Source organism: Perca fluviatilis, chromosome 22, assembly GCF_010015445.1.
Source record: "Perca fluviatilis chromosome 22, GENO_Pfluv_1.0, whole genome shotgun sequence".
Lineage (NCBI taxonomy): Eukaryota > Metazoa > Chordata > Actinopteri > Perciformes > Percidae > Perca > Perca fluviatilis.
The window spans coordinates 29,504,601-29,510,600 of NC_053133.1; positions in this window are offsets into that span (position 1 = coordinate 29,504,601).

A 6,000-nucleotide genomic window follows, 5' to 3' on the forward strand; every position below is an offset into this window, starting at 1 on the left:
ATATGAAGATAAGTGGCTGATCAGTTAAATATATATCCTCTGTCTCCAGGCCGAACCTAATATTTATGTGGACATAAAGACAAGACAATTTAGTAACATCTTTATAAGTATTGGTGCTTATGGAAATAGTAACGTCACTATGTCACAGGCAAAGGAGACAGAAAGAACTGAGGGACAGGGAGACCAGGGCCAGTCAGGTGGAGAGTCTCAGGGAGACCAGGGACAGTCTGGTGTAGAGGCTCAGGTAAGTTGTGTATTTTGGAGGTGTGTGGCTGTCAGGGTCAGCAGATAAGCTTTACCAGTGGCTCACTAATTTTTAATTATGATTAGCTAATTTAACAAGTGTACAAAAGTACTGTATTTCTTTATATGGGTCACACTTTTACCAAAATAAGTCATTATGTTTCAAGGTATTTTTGGGCGCTTGATTATAAACAATTTAATAATAAATACATGGTTTTAAAGAACAGTATTTTGGTCAATTTAGTCAGCTTTTCATTGAATCAAGAGAAACACTGAAAAGAAGGATAATGGTACAGTCTCCATGCTACACTAATAATAGTATTAAGACTTTCCTCTGTGAACACATGTAAAAAGCCATAATAACACTGCTCTCCCTCCTGAGATGATCGACCAATCAGTGACGAGAGTCATCGCTTTGATCTCCTGCCAATCACTCGCGCTCAGGCAGGAGAGGGGCGAGCAACGCAGCTGTGAAACGGACTTTTCTTTCTCTTTTCTTTCTACTTTTCGGACTTGTTGAAGTGATGTGTGTAGCCCAGAACGTAAGTTTAAACTATCCCGTAGCTTGCTAAATGGTCACAGGTATTATTACTGCCTCATTATATCTGTAAATGCTACAACCATGTTTATTCATATATCAATAAGTGTTCTGCTACGATGTTAAGCTTTGTCCGTGTTATGACGTGACGTTTATTTGGAGAGAGTTATGTTATCGTCTTGATAATATTGCTGTTGCTGTGTTTCTAATTGCATAGCTGATAGATGTGATTGTCTAATGTTACTTGTTGATATTTGCGTTGTGAGGGGCAATTGTGCTAGTAACGTGTAATCACTAGAAAACGGACTAGCGCTGTGGAGCCACGTGCTCAGCGATTAAAGGTGTATTACACTGTCTGCACCGTGTACAGATATGTGTGCTGTAATTGATGTGGCTCATTTTTAGTTTGTGTACTGAGCAATATGTTACATTTGATTATTACTGAGAGATTAATGTAATTCTTAGTATTGTTTTTGTTATATGCTGGTGGCTGTAACATTTAGTAATTTAGTAATTCAGATGCTTATTAAAGTGCATCATTATTTTGCTTATATTTCAGAACCACATCCAACTTATGTTCAAGTCATAAATAAATCTTCCTGGATCCCAAGTCAGACATCTCCGGTTTTAGTTCTTACGGACACCCTACAGCGGGCCAGTATTCCAGTAGCCAGTTTGCAGTAGTTTTTTCATGGTCCTTCGAGCCGGATAAAGGGTCTACTGTAGTGCAAGATGTCAGACCCCCAAGAAGACCGCCAGACTCAGCTGTGAGAGCCAGGAGGCAGAACACCCTTCCCACACCTTCAGGACCTCGTCCTCAGTGGATGGAGATCATCATCAAAGATAGCAGCATGTTTTTCAGATGATGATGGCCAGGACAGTTCAAGGGACCTGTTGTTCCCTTCCTCTAGAGATCGGGTGGTACAGCCGCATGATGACATGGAGGAGGTGCTAAAGCAGAACAAGGACCTGAGGGAAACCCATCAATCCCTCCAAGCTGCCATGGACGACCTGAAGTTGCGCCAACTAGACCTCAACCTCAAGACCCGGCAGAGTGAATACAGGCTGGAACAACTCACTTCGGCCGAGCACGATGGAGACTGACCAGCTCCGTGCACAGATAAAACACCTGGGAGAAGCGGTTCAGCAGCTTCAGCCCGACTCATCTCCGTCGGCCATACAACCGGAGGACGACCAGATGAAAGCCCCTCGTGCAGAAGCTGTTGAAATGCCCACTCCTCACAGGGTCAATCCGTCACCATAGTAATACTCCGCGGATAACCTTGACCCACCGCACGTCGTAACCTTCAGCCACGTGAATCCATATCAGGAACGGATTATCGTCCACCTGCACAGAGACATCGTGTCTACTCTCCAGCACCCCAGGATCCACAAGAGAGACATAATGCTCACTCCTATGAGTATGAGTATAACAGTACCCCGGGAGATACCACATCCACTCCACCGCACCACGACTCAACGGATCAACGTGGCCGCTAGTTCCTACGGTATAGCTGTCCAGCGAGCGACATCACGTCTACTCCTCAGTACGCCGAACTCACCGGATCGACGTGGGCTGGTTCCTCCGCAGTATAGCCGTCTGCCGGAGCGAAATCACATCTACTCCTCGCACGCCACCGATTCAACAGGTCGACGATCGCTCGCAACTCAAGGTATAACCGCATGACGCCAGAGATACATTGTGCCTGCTCCCCAGTGACCTGCTGCTTGTTGGAAAGACATTATGCTGCCGCCCTTGTGAGTACAGTGGGAGGCCAGAGAGACATCACACCACCTCTCCTGAGGATTGATACCAGCTAGGAGGATATGGTGCCCCCACAGCGTCACCCAGACACCAATCTCAGAGCCCGTGCGGTGGTCAAGAGCGGTCATACAAGGGGACCAAACCCTAGGGAATTCTCAAGGTTGAAGATGGAACTGGACAACATCCTTCCTGTAGACGCGCAACAGAGAGGTTTAAATTTCAAATCTTGTGTGACCATCTCAAAACTGGAAAGCCTTGTTAATAGCTGACTTGTACATGAATTCACCATACCCATTGTCAGACACCATGGCAGCCCTCAACCAGCAGTTCGGACAACCTCACCAGTTGGCACTCCAGCGGATCTTTGAACTGATGGATGGACCCAATATTGGCAGTGGGGACGTGAAGGCATTTCGGACCTTTGCCCTGAAAGTCCGTTCCCTTGTTAGGATGTTGGAGCAGCTAGGGACAAAGGGTCTAGTGGAGCTGGAATGTGGATCCCATGTTTCTAGACTTCGTAGGGAAGCTTCCACATGACCTAAGGTCTAGCTTTCGCAGGGTCCATCCACCCTCATGGTTCCCGATCCCTACTCTCCTCGATCTGTCCGACTGGCTGGAGTTTGAGATCCAGGTGCAGGTTGACACAACAAGGTTCAGCTCCGCGCAAAAGAGGTCAGCCCCAAGAAGGAACCAAGCGGCCGACCAAGCCCCCCAGGGAAATCGGCTACCATCCTATTGGGTACCGAACACTCACTGCCTGAAATCAAGCCCACAGCTCCTGCTAGCCAGGAGAAAGGGAAGAAGTACTGCCCGTACTGTGACCATGGGAAGCACTCCCTCAACAACTGCCCCAATTTTAAGCAGTTAACCACAGTCCAGAAACAGAGCTGGATTAAAGATAATAACGGTACGATCTCATGATGACCTGCAAGAGCTGCAACAAGAGACACTTGCTCGTCCTCCCACAAGCTCAACAGCATGGCTCCAGAGAAGGCAGACAAGAGCCAAGATAGAGTCCCAAAAAGCAGACTCCTGTCTCCTGAATGCAGCACAGGAAGTACTGTACATCAACCGGACAGCTGGAGGACAAAGGGTGCTATTAAAGGTCAGCAAAGTTTTAACGCCAATGGAGATCGTACCTTTGGAGTGCGTGTACTGTCCTGGACGACGGCTCATAGAGGACAATTCTGTTGCACTCTGCTGCCCCAAGAACTTGGACTTGAAGGCCAATCTGAGGTCTTGCCACTCAGAACTGTGCGCCAAAATCTCCAGGTCCTTCATGGGGCGGCAGTGTCCGTTACACTGTCTCCTGCATCCCAGCCACGCAGAGTCTGAGATCAAGAGAGCTTTCACAGCCAAAGAACTTGGACTGGCTGAACACACGCATCCTATCAGTGTATTGCAGAAGAAGTACCGCCCACCTCCGAGGGGCTTCCTCTACAGAAACAGAGCACACGCGCGCCAGTCCCGTCATTGGTTCTGACTACCCCCATCATATTACCCCCAATGGAACCTGTCCGACTTGGTCCACCCGGTGGGCGGGCGGCCATAAAGACCAGGTTAGGATGGACACTTCAGGGTCCAGCTCAGGAACTGAAGCATTGGTTCACTGCACCACAATGCTATTTCACCTCTATAGGCCCCGCCAAGAGTTGTATACAGCCATGTTGGGCGGCTTTGGCAGATGGACGTTCTACCATGGCGAAACCGGTTTAAGGTCACGTCAGGAGCCAGCAGGCGATATAGACCTACTGGAGGCTAAGACAGTGAGACTGAACATCGACGGTGTCAACCGCTATGCAACCCCACTGTTGCGGGTCAACAACATGCCTCAGCTCAGTGCACCAAAGGCGTCGTGCTTCCACAGCTACGGAGCACTGAAAAAAGACTATCAAATTCACCGGAGCAGGCTGCAGCATACATACCGAGATGGAGAGACTTGAGACATCAGGTTATGTTATCAAACTGGAACCCGGAGCAGAGGCCACACCTACCAGCTCGTCACATCCGCACCATATGGTACAACATAGCAGCAAGAACAGAGTCGTGTTTTTACTGCTCTTTTCGGTTTCAAGGCCATAATCTCAATGAGCTCCTGCTACCAGGACCTACTCTAGGGTCTTCCCCTTCTCACAGTGCTGCGCGCTCGGGCGCATTCTGTGGCCTTCAGCAGTGACATTCGTGGTATGTTTACCCAGGTCCCGTTTGCTCCAGAGGACTGGCCTCTCCCACGCTTTCTCTGGCAAGATCTGAAGCGAGAACAACCACCACATGTTTATGAATGGAGAGTACTGCTCTTTGGCACTACAAGCGGCCCCTGCTGTGCCATATTTGCTCTCCAGAAGCACATTCTGGATCATAGCCAACCAGGGAAGGATGTGAAAGAGGCAGTTCTCAAATCCTTTTATGTGGACAACTGCCTACGAGTCTGTCATCTGAGGAGGAAGCAAGAGCCCTAAGTGAACAAGCCGCAGGTGCTCCTAGCAGAAGGGGGTTTTGAGCTGCGCCAGTGGGCAAGCAACCGATCAGCAGTCATCAACCACCTTCCTTCAGATGCCAGGTTGGACAGTTTTGAGCTCTGGATCGCACAGGGCCAGCCAGATGGCCAGGAGTCAGCCATCGGGCTTCACTGGCACTGCCAATCTGACACCCTATCTTACAAGCTCAGAACCAAGACCTACCCACAGACTACTCTACGCATCATCTACAAGGTATTAGCAAGCCAATATGACCCCATTGGTTATCTGGTGCCCTTCACCACAAGAGCTAAAAAATCCAGAAATCACAATGTATGATTTTTTAAACTATTTATTTGTATGATACAGCTGCAAATAAGTATTTGAACACCTGAGAAAATCAATGTTAATATTTGGTACAGTAGCCTTTGTTTGCAAGTACAGAGGTCAAACGTTTCCTGTAGTTTTTCACCAGGTTTGCACACACTGCAGGAGGGATTTTGGCCCACTCCTCCAGACAGATCTTCTCTAGATCAGTCAGGTTTCTGGGCTGTCGCTGAGAAACACGGAGTTTGAGCTCCCTCCAAAGATTCTCTATTGGGTTTAGGTCTGAGAACTGGCTAGGCCCGCTTAGAACCTTGATATGCTTCTTACAGAGCTACTCCTTGGTTATCCTGGCTGTGTGCTTGGTTGCGTTGTCATGTTGGAAGACCCAGCCTGCCCATCTTCAATGCTCTAACTAAGGGAAGGAGGTTGTTCCCCAAAATCTCGCAATACATGGCCCCGGTCATCCTCTTCTTAATACAGTGCAGTGCCCCCTGTCCCGTGTGCAGAAAACACCACACGCCCAATGCTACCACCCCCCGTGCTTCACAGTAGGGATGGTGTTCTCGGGATGGTACTCATCATTCTTCTTCCTCCAAACACGGTTAGTGGAATTATGACCAAAAAGTTCTATTTTGGTCTCATCTGACCACATGACTTTCTCCAATGACTCC